This window comes from Sprattus sprattus (assembly GCF_963457725.1).
Source record: "Sprattus sprattus genome assembly, chromosome: 11".
In the NCBI taxonomy this organism is placed as follows: domain Eukaryota; kingdom Metazoa; phylum Chordata; class Actinopteri; order Clupeiformes; family Clupeidae; genus Sprattus; species Sprattus sprattus.
This window is the reverse complement of record NC_137909.1, coordinates 5955194-5973826: the sequence shown is the minus strand read 5'-3', so window position 1 is coordinate 5973826 and position 18633 is coordinate 5955194. Positions and strand designations below refer to the sequence as shown.

Here is an 18633-nt window from a genome sequence, read left to right as displayed (position 1 = left end):
TTAACTTCATTAATGGAATTTAATGTATATTGACATTAATGTGACACAATAAGATGTGAAATATAGGCTACAGCATCTAGTACAGGTCTACAGCCTTTGCTATAAACAGGCCCAAATGAAATCTTTAATACAAAAGCTTACTGCTCAATTTTCGTTGAGTCTCTGAGGCAGTTTTTTTATCAGGGCCATTTCTATCTGAATCACTGACGCGTCGTTGGAAACGCTCAGGACAGGCCTTCTGAACTTAGAATAACCCCATATGACGTAGACGTATGGATAATATGCCATATCCAGCATATCCACACTCCCTCTGTTAACCAGGTCCATTATGACGAGGGTAAATTTGCCTCAATCAAGGATGAATGACTGTTGGGAAACACACCGCGCTGACCATCCTGCCGCGCTGTCGTCTCATCGCAAACTCTTGTGCACCCTCTGGTGCTTGCTAGTCTCCAAAACTTCTTTGTGTTGCCTGCTTTGCAGATTGTCTTCCTTGTCTCTGTGGTTGCTCATTATTCAGAGACAGACGGATCTCAGGTCATCTGCAGCTGCAGCAGAAGAGAAGCAGGAAAGATGGCGATCATCCACTAGACCGGGCACACGCATGATACACGGAACAACTTTGAAGAAGGTCGCTTTTCTGGACGAACCCGTGAGTAAAACCGATTTCCTTGAACATGAAGACCACAGCTTGGTTAATGGTCCAGAAGCAACATCGTAGTCGGGGCTAGACGGAATAAATTGGAGAGCACCGCGTGAATGACCTGGAAACAGCTTTTTCTCGTTTACTCTTAGTTGTAGAACCAACCGGGTGTGACTTTGAGAGCCGCTGAGAGAATGAGTGGAGAATGTCCAAACGGGCACCCAAATAGGCTACCAAGTCAACTCGGTGGTGTTCTTAAATACTCCACCGACCTTCCATTTGTAGGATATCTGACATCTCGTTTTGTTGTTAGTGGACTGGGACTCGGAAATGAACCGAGTTTAGGGTTTATGTTGAGTTTGTTAACGCCAATAGCCTGCCAAGAGTAATATTTTGGCAGGTCTGGTCATGGATTTAGCTCTCGACCCTCTCGCTTGTAGGCTACATGTTCGCTCGGAGAAGAAGCCATTGCACGGCTTGCTCTCTTCTAGCGCTAGAGCTATGGGAGCTGAGCCTCCATTAGCGACGGTCTGGCTGGCATAGCCGCTGGTCCACGTCCAGACCCCAGAAAACCCTTGTCCAGTCTTTGCTCCCAATGCTTTGTGATAATCTAGTTTGATGGATTTTAATGCGCTCCATGGGATTAAAGGCACCTTTGCAGAGGGGACACACGCGTTATTTTCCAAGTGACTTATTGTATTCTTTCCCCCTCCGCTCCCACTTGCCATCGCTGTTGAATGTGTGTGTGTGTGTGTGTGTGTGTGTGTGTGTGTGTATGTGCCTGTGCTGTCAGTGCTCTGAAGTCAGGTATGTCATTGTGGGCTTCACCATAAAATGGAGGAAGGCAGATACTCTCACAGGAACGAGCCAGGAGGCAGACTAGATCTCGTTGGCTACGCAGGAACAAAGGTGGACTCTTCTGTAGCGTGGTTTGCACCGGCTATTCGGAAGATCTGCATGAATAGCGATATGCCTTTTATTTAGCCTACAGCTGCTAATAGGTTCATGTTTTGGATTTATTCTTCATTTCGGGATTACTATTGGTGTTGTATTTTGAAACAGTTTAGGTATCCTTTCCATCTCCTAGAAAGCCATATTTTCTTAACTCTCTTCTTGCGGAACATGGGGGGCATTAGGGCTCAGTGGACTGTCAGACGGAAAGACTTGAAGAACTCTGAGACAGACTGGTGATATGCGGGACATGAAGAAGGTGGGAATTTTATAGTGAATAATGCAGAGAGACATTCGGCATGTTGTTAATGTTCTACTAAGTGGCCCCCACTTACTAACCGAGGTTAACTCCAGGAAGAAGTTTATAAGTTCCTCTGTCTCTCTTGGGCATTTAATCACACAGCTAAAATTAGATTTAGTTTAGTCTCAAACGGGTTTACTCTGTCTTTGTTCTGCCTATTTCACAATTATGATATTCCATGTCAACAGACCTTTTTTGAAACCTTTTTTTGTTTATGGATGCAGGCTATGTCAAAGAGATTAAGATGCATAAGGACTTAATAGGCTACTACCAGGCTACAGCTACTATTACTTCTATTACTATTGCTACTACTTCTAGTAGTAGTAGTAGTAGTAGTAGTAGTAGTAGTACAGCTGTTATTAAAACATATTATTAAAACTAATAATGTCATAATTTTTCACAGTTTTTATTTTTGTTGTACATGTATTTGTGTCAATGTAGCCTACTGTTTAGATACATTTAGCTTAAGGTCACCTCATGAGGAAATGCCAGATTCCTCCTCTCTTGCTGAGTGTTTGCATGAGCTTGCTTGTTTCTGCAACTCCAGCCACTGTGGAATCTTGCTGACAGGGAGACAGCGCTAGACACTCACTCTGCGACAACTCGGAGCTAGGAGCATTTAAAATGGTGGCGCTCCTTGCCTGTCAAGCCTCACAGGTCTCTTGTGGTCAGGGTTGTCCTTTCTTGTGGTGGTATTGTTTGATTGTATTTATTTGAGCTCTATTGTAATCAAAGTTTAAAAGTTCAATGAGTAAAGAACCTTTAAGCACTCTGGGCACAGACACCTTAGTTCTACTGCTTCTTCACCTCATCCTGTTAGTTCAGTTCTGCACTGGTGTGAATTCATTTTTCTTTCTAGTAGTCTTGTATTTTTTTTTTTTTTAGATAAAAGCATTAACCTTGAAGAACATAATCATAGTTGACAATAGCTAATACCTTGCATGTCCTATTTATCAGAAATGTATGTACTTAAAAGTTCCATGAATGCTTATTTTAATTTAAGATGAATCCTCATCTGAAGTTAAAACACAATATCAGCTGGACATTTGATCAGCTGGAGGTCAGTGTTGACTTTATTTGAAGTTTACCATGTGGAGACAGGGGGGTGTAAGGGACAAACACTATGGTTGGAGTTTAAGGAGTTGGAGGACATGGTACATATGTAACATATTACAAGTTACCATACAGAGATAACCATACAGAGACCCAGACAGTTTCTCAACTGTTGTTCCACAGGTGAAGGCAGTACTACTCAGGCTCTCATACAGAGACTTGTTTTGTATGAAAACAAACTGAAACAGACACACTTTTATATTTTGCATAAGTTATAATTTAGTCATATCTATATATAATTTTAATGATGAATGACAGGATGATGAATGACATTACTGCAGTAAGTAGCATCATGTATATAGAGTGGGTTAGGGATACCTTTTGTTGCCATAATCCTACAACACGTGAAATTATTGTCAATGTAGTTCCATTGTTGGAGCATCACCGTAGTGAAGTTCTGGAACTACTAAAGAGGCAGTGTACATTTCCATTATGCATTTCATAATGTTTTGTTATTTCGCATACAAATGACACCTTTCACCTTTCAGTGACAGAATGTAAGTCTCAAGCCTCTGGCAAATTTTGTCTGGACACCAAAGTTGTGTGTGTGTTTCTTCTATATTCATGTCTGCAAATCAGATCTAATGTATAGATGTATGGTCAAAGATATGGAGTTGCACTATGTCTGCCATCCTGTATATAGCTCACAAGGTTGCTGTATGGGAATTGATCTTGCACCATTTTCCGCATCAAACATCCACATACGTCTGGCACATTGTTGTCCACACAGTCATGAATTAGTTTAACAACACATGAAGGAGCAAAACCATCAAGGCATATTATGACTGTCATCCAAGGAACCACAGTTTTAAAAGTGCTTTGTATTTGTAGGCCGGTGGATAGAATAGGCCAAGTTCTTACAGGAAGTCTAAAGGCCAGACCAGAAAACATACATTCAGTAATAGGCTGTGATGACTTTTAGTCAATGTTCTCTAAGTCATGGGGCACAGTGAACGCTCTCCAGAAGTGAACACCTATAGAAATGACTGGCTGATGTTTTTATCTTCATAATCTCGATTTTTGTGGAAGTCATTTTGAAAGATCCTATAGTGTACACTGAAGCTTGTAGATGAAAGGACCACTTTTGTTTATTCTTCATGTCATATTGTTTCTGTATCTAGAGTTGCTAACATTAAATATGTATAAATATATATATACAGTTTGAAAAGCTTTATTAACCAATTAACTGGCCAGATATTCCAAAGTGATGTGTATTAAAACTATCTGCAACGCCCATCTCTAATTGTTCACCAGGGCCGTTATTTCACTTAGATGGACAGGGTCTTAGCCTTTTGATAGATTTGCTAGATTTCTTGTCATGTTCAGTGCTGCAGTACTGTTTCAAGGTAGAATAATTCCTGCTGGAGGATTTTTAATTTTTTCTTAAATATAAGAACCAGAAACTTCACTGTGTCTATAGTCCTGCATTGTTGGGAAAGTTTTTATGACAGAATAAAAGCATCTTGATGAACTGTGCTACAACGACATCTTGACACAAAAGCGGAAAAAGAAGTTGGAAGTGGTGGTAATGTGCTGTACCTGGGGCTGTATAGGTACACAATACCCTACTGCAATGCCCCAATAGCTTCATTCACAAAGTTTGGTAGTGGCTCATTGGAAATGCTGGCACAGCACATTGTCTCTGAGTTTATGATAAAAATATGAATACATAGTGTTGTTAATACTGTAGTCTATATACTTGAAAGGTGGTCATCAACCTTTGATGTTCTTAAGTTTGTCATGTAAGAAGAAGAAGATTGAAGAAAAATTAAGTAGGCATACTGTATTGTTTTATTTGAGTATTCATCGTCTTTTGTGTTTACTCTCAGATGTGTCTGGATTTTGGTAGTATTTCCCAATTTAACTTGACATTTGCAGTTTTCTACTCAAAACACAAAAAAGCACATCTTTAAATCCCAAAACATTGTTTAGTCATATACCCGATTTTCACAAATCAAGTACTTATATTAACGAAAGTGTTAAACATGTAAAAGGTTTGAACTCTTAACAGTTCTCCCATGTCTATGGTTAAAGAGTAAGTCTGACTTTCCTGTGAGATGTCCCAATGAAGGTTAAAACCTTATACCACAAAGCTGCTGTGATGCTAACTCTTTGTTTTACCAGCTGTGCTAATATGCCCAGTGTGAGGAAGACTCTTTTATTCCCACATAGTTGCTCTACACTTGCAAAATATGTTTGAACCTTTTCAATGTTGATGTGACTAATGGTAAAACTGTATTTATACCTTTCTAATTTCATTTTCAAATTTATATTTATTTACATTTCTTTGTTTCTGTTGTTGTGCGCATGGTACTGGCAGTGAAATGTAATGTTAAACCATTATCAAAAACTTTATTGTAGAATGGCTGCTACACCAAGACCTTTAAACCATTTAAAGCAGTAGTCACGTGGTAAGGGCAAGAGCTAAATCATCTAAATGAAGGAGCTAGAAGAAACTTTTGGAGCTGCTTGTTCCTCTGCGAGTTAATTCAAGTTAAAAGGAAATTAAAGCACTCAAGGAGGTTTTTTTTTTTTTTTTTTTACAAAATGTAAGTGTACAATAACAGTCAACATTGACCAATAAAACCTACCAGAGGTAGTCCCTGTTATCTAATCACTTAAACATATGAAACCAAATATATGTAGTTCCTGTGATCTACTCACTTAAACATATAAAAGCATATACATGTAGTTCCTGCTGTACTGCTCAACAGGTGCATCCCTCTGTGAAATTAATTACTGGAAATATCCTATACTCAGTGTATGTGTTGCAAACAAACTTCCATTAATTTTACCGACCTCACATGAGACATATATACTAATTATTGCTTCTATTAACGTTAACACCAAGGACATGTTCAATAGTGTTAATGAACAAAACAGTAACACACAGTTGTTACACTTTAGTGGCTGCTTCTTTTGAATGACTATCCTTGACTTTTTTGCCAGAGACAACTATCAATATAAATAGATTATTAGTTGGGGGGATTCCACAGAAGAATCCCCGTAAACAGAATAATAATCTGTTAATAATAATCAGATATTTAACTGAATGTCATTTTGACGTACTTTCTGCACCCTTGCACATGTTTTGACACTGGGCTATAGCATGTGTGTAGACCGCTGCAGCTGAATGTGCTGGTTTGTCTCGTGTTGCCTCCTTAAGTGACTGTATCAGCATGTCCTCCTCTGTGCCAGAACTATTTGGAGAAGAGGAAAGAGCTCCATGCGTTTGTTGCTTTTGCATGAATTCCTGTTATATATTCTGATGAGAGATCAGCTTTGTCATTAAATTTAGTTGAAATGAGATTTCCAATCCCTCTACAGAGGGGGTACTAAAACAGGCTCAAAACTGGTAGAAACTTTTGGAGCTGCTTGTTCCCCTGCCAGTTAACTAGAGCGGGACAAGGCTGTCTTTGAGAGGCGAACAGGAGTGGTCTTGTAGGGGAGATCCTAGCTCTCTGGTGCACAACATCAGCCAAGCCTCTGTCCAAGGTAGATTAAATATTTAAGAACTTGGAAAGAGTTCTCCCCAGTAAGTTAATATTGATGGGTTTCTCGTCTTTCTACCACAAGTGGTGTCACTGCAAGAGGTTGGTTTAGCTCACCTTTCAAAAAGATAGGTTAGTATTGAGATCGAGTTTACTATATTTCTCAGACTTCAGAAACTCGGATGTGTAAAACATATTTATTTCATAGTGATGTGTGTGAAAATATTATTTTTGAGTTTTATCAGATAAAACAAAAAAATTAGAAACATTCTATATTAGCATGCTGCACAGGCAAGAAACTTTCAGAAAGACCAGATCTGTGGTTTATCCTCTGGCGACCCAAGGCCTTCAGGTCATCATATCACTTCAGTCAAGTTCTTTTGCAGAAGTATCTACTATGTCAGGGCCACAAGGAAGTCCACAGAGTGCAAATATGAAAAATCTAGGCTTCTCTCAGATCCCCCCTGTTTTTCTATTTCAATGTATTGTCAATATATGGGCTTGTTCCATAGCAAGATTAAATCAACTATTTTAATTTTGTGGAACTTGTTACTGCTCCTGGTCATATGTGTGTATGAGTATGCATAGAGTCTAACCGTGGGTTTAACATATTCTAGTAGCAATACGAGTGGTAATCTTGCCCACTAGCTAAAATATACATGCATCAATTGACGAAGTGCTACCATGTTCCAACTAGCCAAACATAAAAAAGCACACATACACACGTTTATTTCTAGGTCCACTCATCTGGTCAAGGCCAGTGGAATCTGCAGCTAAACTAGCCTTTGTTTCGCACTGATGACTGTAACTCTACGCAACAACATATGACAAATGGCCTACAATGGCCTGCTTTGCACTGTGAAATGATTGGTAAGCTCTACGTGTATGCTCATTTTACGGATCAGTGGAAGGATTCCTGTTTTTCCATATACACATATGTGTGTGTGTAAACGGCATTGCTGAATCAAGTGCAAATCATTCAGAAGGTGCAGGCAGAGTGAATCTGCTAGAATTGTCAAAAAACGTTTTGCCATCTTGTGTGATTTCGTAAGTAGGTCCCATTTGCCACTGGCCATCTGGTTGCTAGGCCAACTCAATGACTCCCTGTCTATCAAAAATGATCCCCCTGTGAAATAAAATTATCCTGTATTCTCCTTTTCTGATCTTTTGACTTGCTATTTTGTGGAAACACTTTGACCACAGAACAGTGGTCCTGAGTCCAAAGTCCTCTGCCATACCAGCATTCCAGGCAAAATAGTGCCCCAGAAAAGCTGAGATCAGTACTGTTAGAAGTTTACAGCTGAAGCTACTCATTTGCCTGGCTGCAAAGAAAATTCTGAAATGTAATCAGGAGATCAAGATGATTCCATACACATTTCTTCAACCAGTAGGCTAGCCACGATGCCACTGCTGCTTCTTACTCTGCTTATCCTGTTTAACTTAATACAGTACTCAATCATCTGGAGGGAAAGGATAATGTGAGTTTTTATTTTATTTCATAATTTATGCTCAAACAAAGTACCTTTTGCGTCAGGTAACACCATGAATAAACTCATTTTATGGGTTTTTAGTTTTGCTTTTAGGCTAAATTAATCAGATCTATGGGTTCACATCTTTTGCTGTGGCATGATTAAAATCTTTTCCCCCTTCAAGCTGTAGGAGAGCCATTTGGCTCCAACTAGGTGGTGTTTGATTGCTAGCTTTAATAGCAATACATCAAGTTAAACATTAACTTCAACAAAATGCATGACATTACAATTTAAAGCCTCATTATGTGAGAATTGGTAATTTTTGCAGAGTGTAGCTCACTTTTACACCACTGTCGTCAATAAAATCACGCTTCAAGACCACCTAATGGACAGTGCACATGTGTATTTGTTGACAAGCTGAAGGATATCAAACAGGCCAAGACAACGGCAGAAGCCAAATAAGTATGTAGACTGCCAAGGTAGAGCAGTATCACAAAATTTTACCCAAATATAACTCTGCATAGTTGTATTTATTGCGACATCGGAGATGAATGCTAACAAAACCAAAAAATAATAAAAAAAGAACGACAATTTTTTATTTTGCTGAACGACTGGTAATATTTTCAGTCCGTATACATTGGGCCTAACTTTCGAACGCAGTTCATAACAAGTTAAGAAGAAATTTCTTCTTAACTCCACTTACAAAGCTCATCACAACATATAGCAAGACAGCTAATAAGTTATAACTGACTAGTCCAACAGAAAGAAGGCCAGCTCAGCATCTGACTTGTGGCACAGACACCATTTTCCGTATTACAAATCAGTGTACCACCAAAATGCTTTTGAAGCTGTTATTTTTAGGTCAAATTGTTGCATAATGTTATTTTAATACACACACCAAAGAAGCAATTTAGAAAAAAAAAGTAGTGGACACTGCGGCTCATCAGAATGGCATTGCGGGAAGTACCCCACTAAAAATGCATCCACTTGAAAACAGATTGTTAGATCAATTGTTGTTTGTTAATGTATTCAATTAGATCTTTAAAAGTAGTGAGGGATTTTTTTTACATTTTAGTGTCGCAAAAGAAGAGTCTAAAGTTAGAAAGTCGGGAAAACAATGATTGTGTTTAAATATTTGTGTGTGAGGTTCACCTTGCACATAACTCACCTCTTCTGCTGCGCATACGGTGCAAACCCATGCCAGCGACGCGACGCGATGCAACCGAATTCCATCGCTTTGAGTGGGCGTGGTGTAGCGTGTGGAAATATACAGTCCCCAATTTTCAAACCGTCAAAGACGACACAAAACAATCTCATTGGCCGCTGCCGGGAAAAATCGCTCCTCATTTGCATAAGTTTCAACATGTTCGAATTCATCGAATCATGTTCGAATTCATCGATCGCGTCGCTCAGATCGCTCATCTACGTCACAATGGACTGGCTCCCGTTGAAATGCATTGGGTTTAGAAATCGTGTTGCTCACAACGGTGGCATGGGTTCGCACCGTTAGTATAGTAGGTTTCATGTGGACACAGGAACTCTACAGCGTCCCACAATTTCCCGATGTAAATCTGTGGTCAAATATGGAACTGCAGCAAGCCCTCATTGACGGTAATAATAATAATAACAATTATTATTATTATTATTATCATGAAATAATATCCATTTTGCTGTTAACACCATGCTGGACCCCCAGGCATCTCAACTGTAATATTAATATTAGTCCACACTAGGCCTATCACCATGGCTGTCATGGCGTGCACCATCAAACATCCTAGAGCTTCTTAACTCAATTGAACAATTGCAAATTCAAGAAAGAAAGATGCCACAGTGACGTCTTATTAATATTCCATTATACTGTAGTTTTAGAGAAAACTGGAGACAAGCATATGCTAAAGTTAGACCTGCTAGCTAGCTGTGGCTCTGACACACCAGCCATCTCGGCCTTGCACTGTAAGCCCCTTGCATCGTCGACTCCTGGTCACATTGCAGTTTGGGTAGGCATGTGTATATCTGTCTATTCATGCCCGCTGTCGCAAATATGATCTTTATTGTCTGTATAGTGTGTTGTGAAAGGGTACGGCAGAGCACTCTCTTGGCCTGTGCTGCTGTGTGTTGGTGTTCGATGAACTAATTGTCATTAAATGATAGTGTTTGGTGTTTGTATTAGTTTTTGTGTGCTAGTGGGGAAGAACCCTTTGTGCACTGGTAGTGAGGAAAGGACCATACCAGTGGTGAACCATTAGGGGCAGTTCTCAAAACAGATTCAGAATGAAGATCCCAGTGCTCCAGCTCCAGTCCGTGTGTAGCTGAGGATGAGGAGGCTTTTTACAAACTGTTGAAAACGTAACTGCTGGGGCAATGTATTTAATAACTGATGGATTTTGAGAGGGCAGTGACAATAACAAAAGTAGGTAATGATTTCCTTTCATTTTTGTCCCTAGTAAAAAACTTTGACCTAAAAAATCCCAAGGTGTTCCTTTAAGCAAGATCACAAAGCATTCTGTCAATCAGGGCATTTGTATGTTACAGCACGTTGCAAAACTTAAATCTTGTGTTCGATTAAACTTGGTAGCCCCACCTATTTGTCTGGTCATGGGCTGCTCCTGCTGCTGCTGCTGCTGCTAGTTGACTTGCAGATGTTTTAACAGATGGAATTGAATCATCACTCTAACATGTTTTAATTCTGCGAGAGGCTTATATAGTAATATTGTATTTGTATGGCTGATGGAAGAAGCTGAAATAATATGATTTGGCATCATGGCATCGTACGAACTGAACTGTAAGTGGTTTCGTACAAATAAGGCTGAATAGTACTGGTGCACTCATACACCTACAGTGGAAATATGTGCGGTTTATTTCACTTAAGGACTTTGATTTTGAAAGCTTTCGATTCCGTACGCGTTTCTCTGTCTTCGTTCCCAAACTAGACACCTACATGGATATTTATGATTATACAGTTTATAAGGACAAATGTTGTTGTAAAGCATAGCATTCATTCCAAGAATGTCCACAACTCCGAGAGGGTAGATGAATTGAAGAATTTGTGTCTTTGAAAGATCAAGCGATTTTTGTCCATGAATTCTGGTAGCCCTTTTGTAAAAGCATCATCGCTCTTGAATCTTTAAGCCTCTTCAAAATGGTTAGACATTCCTTAACTAACCTTATATTTACAATAGAAAATAGTTTCTTGAGTTATACGTGACCCGAGTTATACGAGATGCATGAAATTATAAAAAAATGCTTAACTCAGATTTGTTATTCTTTTACACTGTTTTGCTTTTGTAGTGTCCTGTAATGTTCCGATCAAGCTAGATGATGAAAAATAATGTTTTCACCACAACCAAAGGAATGCAGCCTACTTTTAGAACTCACTGGAATGCCAACCTTCTCTCTCAGAAGTAAAAGTGATCATTCTACTGTCCTGGCAGAGACAAGAGGGCTGGATCTAGGTGAAATATGCATTTTACTGAAATAAACCAAAAAGCCTAAGTAAGAACTAAATATATTTTTTGGCACATTAAAGACAAGTCTACTAGTTTGAGCACAGAAGGCTGATAAATAGAGAACATCATGCTCTCTCAAGATAGCAGCACACAACATCTTTGGTTACAATTGTCTTTGCCTTGGTAACACTATCTAGAATACTCAAACTCACTGGTCTCTCCTGTAGCCTATGGGAAGTAATTCATTCAGCAGATTTTCCATTCAAGATCTTCTCAGACAGCTTGTGGAAATCGTCTAAGGTCATGGCAGGGTTGTGGCCTTCAGCAGGGATTGTTCTTTTGGTGGTAGCAACCTTGGAAAAAAAGAGATGGGGAAACAAAGGACAAGTAAGAGAACTTGCGTAGGTCATTGCTCTGAACTAGATTCCTGTCTGTGTAATGAGATAGCATGGGGTGAAAATGGGTGGAGAGTGAAAAAGAAATACTTTCATTGCCTTGGCCTTGAGGAGCACAAAATGGTGGATGACCAATGACTGCCTGCTCTGACTGACGCTGCAGTGTGGCTGTGAGTAAAATGGAGTCCTCTGTCTGGCTCCAGCCTCTGCACTGCCTCCGCTGTGGCCACGCAGAAGATAATTCTGTCAGACCAGAGGGAGCAGCCAAGTGAGGGGACTCCACTGAAACAGGTTGAGTTACAGCCGTGTACATGAAATGATGAAAGCTCTCTGGAGCCAAGCAAGAGAGAGAGAGTTCCAGTCTTTTGAGATTTTTTTTTTCATATTCTGTGCTTGATAGTCGATATTGTTTTTTACATTTTGAAACACATGAGGATGGAAAAAATATGTTGGTCATCCCATCTGTTTTTTTTCTTTTTCAGTTTTATAATATTTGATGACCTCCTGTAGTCCAGTTGTTTGTTAGTCTTTGTAAGTCTTAATAAAAAGAAGTCCAACAAGTAAACCTTGTTCCATGGGGTACCTAAAATACATGGATATTCTGAGCAGGAATCTGGGTGGTTAGGAGGACTAAGAGGAAGAAAGCAATGGGGTAGTGTTAAGTATTAAGGGCTCTCTGGGTGATTTCAGGTTGCCATCTGCTAGGGTCTTTCTGAGACATGTTCTGACCTTGCAGTATAAGGAATTCCAGACATCAAACAGCAAATTATCATTTCACTGAAGGATTAACAATGTCCCTGATACTGTAATGACATTTTAAAGGAGATTCTTGCTTGACATGGTAGGATATATTAGAACCCGACCTTAGATTACATTGAAATGGACACATTTTATTTTGTTTATGTCGATACATTTCTCTTCTATGGTTGTATTTGTTTTTATAACTAGTTTAAGATCCAGTCTGTTTATTTTGATGTTTTGTGAAGGATAGCTGTCTTTGATGTTATTTTCTAAGACTTTAAGACTACCAGAACAGGTTTTCTGGAAATTGCATCACCCACTAACTGCTTACTGTGGATCCCTGAATACTGAATGTTCTGTGAGATTCCATCTTGTCTACCAGGGTTTGTTATCCACTTACCAAATATGAATGTTGTTTGAAAACAAACACAGATTTTTTTGGAAACTGATCAAATTTAACATAGAATAATTCCTGAACTGGGAAAACAATGGGGCATTAATATCCACCAATAATCCTTGTTATGTTGATACATAAATATTTATACAGTTAAATTGGCCATTTGCAGATGATCTGTACTCCGTCATATTTGTCACATTTAACCTGACCACACTGTTGCAGTTTTGTCTCCTTCTCTGATGGCTATGAAGCTAAAAAATCTGTTCATTTGTAAAGGCCTGTCTGTTGGTCTTCTCTGAGCTACTCCATGCTAGTTGGTAAATGGTTGACCTAGTTCTGCTGCCATATGTTTCCTGGAAATGGATTTGCTGTGAGATAAAAGCCAATGATTTTTCTTCTTGCTTTTGGACCAGAAAAGATTACAGTTAGGCAAAGTAATGTTGAACGATCAAGCCAGTCTCTAAGCTGAGCATTTTAACTAATGGGCTGGATATTGTTCTTGATTTTAATTGTTTCAAGTCTTGATTTAGTTTAATAAGTACTTTAGCTTGTTTGGAAATCTATTACATTAATGGAGAGGAAATTATATCTAATCTAAGAAATTTGTATGGATATTTTGTGAAGAAGGCGGCCACTCATAATCCTCATGTTTAACAAATCACTTTAGATACAATTATTAGATTACATTTGTTTTACAGGGGTGGGGTTTGGGGTTATAAACCAACGTCCTCAATAATAACCGAAATATTAATAAATATTATTTCTAATGCACTGTTCTAATGTTCTTATATGTACAATATTATTACAATATAAATACAAGCTCCTACTCGGACAAACTTATTTAAATGCATGGTTGAGTCTGATTTTTTTTACTCTGATGTTTAGTGCCCCAATTTACCCGACTTCACATTAACTACAATCATGGCATCCTCTGTTGTGACAGTAATACTACAAATGTTGAAATGATAGTGAAGTACCTACCATTACATTTCAATAACATTTGCAATAATTGATATTAGCCTACTAGTCTAATTGAGCTTGATTGATATAAACATGATTGACTATTGATTTGATACAAACTAACACAAATTCTGATGTAAGGTTAGGATACTTACAAGGCCATGCAGGTAGGACGACAGATGTTCCTGCTGGCATCCATATAGTTTTCCAAAGTTTAATGTTGTCTTAAAAGCAGCATTAGTGCTGTGAAGCTACTGACTAAATCTACGTACAACGTCACCGTTTGACTCACATTGCTAGCACACTTCTGAGTTTGTCTGGCTAGCACTCTTGACTTCTCTGCCCTGTTCTCTTTTTAAATTTCTTACTTTTAAAGAATTGTTTTAATGTTCTGTTTTCTTTTCATACTGAAATATAGCCACATGCTTTTTAATGGACAACCTGGTTAATTAATAGTGATTCTCGTACATCTTTAAAACTATTTGAGCAACCTTGAGCCCTTGCTAGCTAACTGCCATAGCTACTGAGTAAGCTAGGCAGCTAGCTTATAAATGTAATTTGCTGAAGTCTGCTGATATCCGGTTGTCGGCTTAATTTATGTTAACATTGATGGCAGTTCGCCTGTGACCACCACATGACAATGAGCTTGGCCTGATTCAACCACCTGCTTTTATTAATGGCCCTTCCAACTGTTTAAAACCTTCAGAGCCTATCAAACATGTTTGGATTTGTTGGTTTTGATTGTTTGGCGGTGGCCAGATAGGTGAATTATTTGCCAAGCAAACCTCAGTAGGGGAAGTCTTCACAGTTCCCTTTTGAAATGTAAGAAAAGCACATGATGATGGACATAATGTCATCATATAGCAACACATATTGGGTATCTTTACCTACAGATAGAAAAGTGGAATGTTTTCTACCAGCAGTTACACTACCTGTAGGAGCTTTGAGATGGGTATGCTAGCCCTAGCCTTGCATTAGGTTTAAAACATTTTTGTGTGTCCCTAGGCATATCCTGATTTGACAAAAAGCAGTGCATTTACATAATTTCACCTCATAGGCTGAGACGTGACCTTTGTTATTTTAGTGAATTTTTCGGTCACTGAAAGGTATGATCGCCTCTTTCACCACATCAAATTGTAAAAATCTGTAGAGATCAACTGAGACAAAAATAAATTACTTTTTGCAAATTTCGTTGGTGTCAATACACAAAAGTGACATGACTGTGTAGTGATTTGGGAGAATAGAATAACAAATTACTAAGAAACGCATGACTGGAAATTTAACCACAAATGATTCAAACTTGCCTCATGTTATCTGAGAGATTTGTGAAATGTTTATGCTGACACACACAAAAAGTGAAAGAAAATTGTCTTGATCAACTTTTTTATTCATCTTTTAGAACTATTCATTTGAAGAAAAAATACCAGCTTTATAATTCAAATCAATTTCATTATTTCTCAGTTCAGGTAGTGAAATGTAGTGTTATTTAAAACTCCTTTCAACTCATTGTGTTAATTTAAGGGGTTACCAAACTGGAATTGTATCTTGCTCAGTAGATAATTTGGGCTGAGATCTGCATAGGTTGATAGCGTGTCTTCTTAAACATAGACAGTATGAATGTAAATCCACAAAAATACAATGTAATCTGTACACAACCCCCCGCCCTTTCTCTTCTCTACATCCCTATTGCCAGAGATGGTAGACCAACGGATAAGGACAAAACCTCTGTGCTCCTAATCAGCTTAATGTTGGCTTATTCAAAGGCCCTCTTTCAGAGGAGCAGCTGCTGTCGGCCAGTTTGAGTAGAGGGTGTGACTGCTGGCAGAGCTTGCTGATGCCGAGAGACCGGTTGGTGATTAACAAACGTCAGTAGACTTTGGAATCTGGGGTGCAGAGTCAGAAGGCTTTGTCCTCTATACATGGAGGAAGGTGTCCCAGGTGGCTGGGTCAAACTGGCTGTGTTCTCCTGCTTTTTTTCTTCTCCTTCACTCTCCCCCCTTCTTTCCCACTATCTTTGCTCCTCACCCTAAGGCTGCAGATGTTTTCTGAGCTCTGAAAAATGAGCTGCAGACATGCCTTGCATTTTCAGACCTCCTTGTGGAGCTTCGTTGGCAGTTCTCCTTTTTTTTCTTGCTTGGTCTTGAAGAGACTGTCACCCTGACCTTTTCCAGGAACCTCAATAATGTTTTTTTTAATCCCAAGATGCGAGAGATATTGTTCCAAGATATGAAAGGGCTAAGTCAGGCTGGCATGTGTGAGCATTTTTTTTCTGTCCTCCATTTAGCTGACTACGCAGGCAGAGGACTTGGGCACAGTACATCTGGTGGATAGATTTCTGTCAGCAGTTCTCCAGTGACTGGACAGTCAGTGAGGTGGATCTGAGGACCTACATTATGAGCACCTAAGCACACTGAGCTTCCTCCTAAAATGGCTCTGCTTGAACCTCAGGGCAGGCGAATGAAAATGACGCCTGTCACCCTTTCAGTCTGCCATGACTCACGAGAAGCAGACTATTTGTATGTAGACCGGTAAAGTTGGTACATTTTGTTTTATTTCTCTTCCTTTGTCTCCTTCCCCCCCATTCTCTTCTCTGAGTTTTCTATTTTCCCTTGTGGAAGCTGGCATTGCGTGGTTACTTTGTTCTGGTGTCCCTCTGAAGTGCCAAGAGATCAGGGAGAGGCTGTTCATAGTTCATATGGCTTGTAACTCAAACTGGGAAGACAGCAGGAGGCCAGCAGGTCTAGAAGGGGACAGTGGCAGCACTCATTCGAATGCACGTCTGATACTAGATGCCTGCATTTTACTTTGTTGGGGGAAGCAATCATGAAGGTCAGTTCACCTTGACAGAATTTAAAATGGTCTTTATTTTTCTGTGATGGGAAATACAAATCCTGTCTTCCCTCATTTTAGGAATGACTCACACAATGGACCTAAGGGTATTCAGCATGAAATAATTCACACATTTTGCATATAATACACGATTCACTGGCAGTGTAACATTTTCCTGCATTGATACATTATTCTGCAAAGGGTGAAGGATTACTCCGAACTATGCAGATTTCAATAACACAGATGAGGGGAGTATTGGTTTGAACCAGTAATCCTCTTTCCATCTATGCAAATGTGTGTCCTTGCCATATATTATACAAGCCTAGGGTAAAATAGAAAGTGATGATGATTCATAACCAAAACAGCTCAGAAAACAACAGCATCATTAGTAAATATAATTATTGTTTCTTATTGATGCTGCTGTATGATTTCCATTGATTTAATTTCTATTGCCTCATTGATGTTGATCTTAGGAGCTCAATTTGTTACATTAAAAATGACATCTTCATGAGGCGTCTTCAGCTTTGTTTTAGGGTGTTCTAGACAGAGAGATGGGAGGTTGAGAGCTGAAGTCCTCAATCCTGGCGAAAGACTCTTAATATTTATGACTCTGTAGCCAATCAAATAAACTCCTTCAGTGCTGCTGAAGTAAAAACAAAAAACAAACAAAAGTGTATTGGATTATCATTGAGGTTGTTTCACTTCTCTCTACCACAGACTTTTCTACAACTGGCACCTTTGGTAATTATGGGCAATACAATTTAAAAAAAGATTTAACCTGAAATAATAACAAATAAAAAATGACTTTTGCCAAATACGTGTCTGTGACAATGGACGTAATTTTGTGCCACCCTGACATGCAAACACAACTTTGGGATGAGGGGGAATACATTCGCCAGGACGTATTGTTTAACCGTGCACAACACACAGAAACCTCGCTATGTGGAAATACATGCAGAAGTAGACATTATGTAGGGGCGTAATCCATCCCGAAAGTGTCCAGCTGGGCATCACACTTTCTCACCAGGTGTTAAATGATGTAGATTGTTCTCTGTGGATGAGGAACCCCATTGGGCCGCATGACATTCTTGAGATTGTTACACTTCGTTCTATGATGCTGGTTAGAGGCATTTAGTAGCCTAGAAGCTGAGTGATGGCGCCTAACATGACTTCATCTTGCTATCCTCCACCTGAAGCTGGCTAGCTCCCCACTCAACAAGCTAGGCTCTAGTGTAAGTAAGCCGCTAGCGCTCAGCTTACCACTGACAGATTTACCGGACACCTATTTGCCCTGGAGGTGGTGGACAGGATGGCACGCAGATATGTGTTCATTGGTGACTATGCTCCTCCAGAGTGAGATATGTGGCCTTTTGAGTGAGGTTATGATTTAACATCTGATAATATTCTATTCCTATATGGCTCCTCAGAATGTTGCTAAAGTTCCATTGAATTGAATTGCCCAAGCCAACATTTGGGGTCTGATATTTCTGATCTGAATTTGACCCCTGCAAAAAAAGTAATCACATAAAGTGCCTTACACAAACACAATGACAACACCTTTTTTCAGTTTCAAGGGCTGGAAACAACGGAAGAATTACACAGCCCTGTTTGTTATCCATACATACCCATCATTTAGTGATATGGGTCAGAGGAAACTACAGGGTTTGTTCAGGAAGAGAAGGCCATACAAGCAATATGATCAGATTATTATATCACATTACTATGGATGCGTTTCACAAAGGTTAGATTATACAAACACAGATGCCATTATAAATGGCTTTGATAATCAGAATTTGTTTTCAACAGTTATGATGCACCAGGAATGCACAAGTATTCTGAGCAGGAATTTCAGCTTGTTCATCAGTATCATGCTATCCAGGATGTAATGCAGTGTAGT

At 39.2% G+C, this 18633-nt stretch overlaps 1 protein-coding gene across 1 annotated transcript in view; it reads left to right on the top strand.

The window, feature by feature from the left end:
* The first annotated feature begins 526 nt into the window (after positions 1–526).
* Positions 527–18633, top strand: part of znf462 (zinc finger protein 462) — a 43180-nt gene continuing 25073 nt past the window's right edge. The window contains exon 1 of the mRNA XM_080847825.1: positions 527–652. The gene's annotated coding sequence lies outside the window, so the exon portion shown is untranslated. The remainder of the gene's footprint in view (positions 653–18633) is intronic.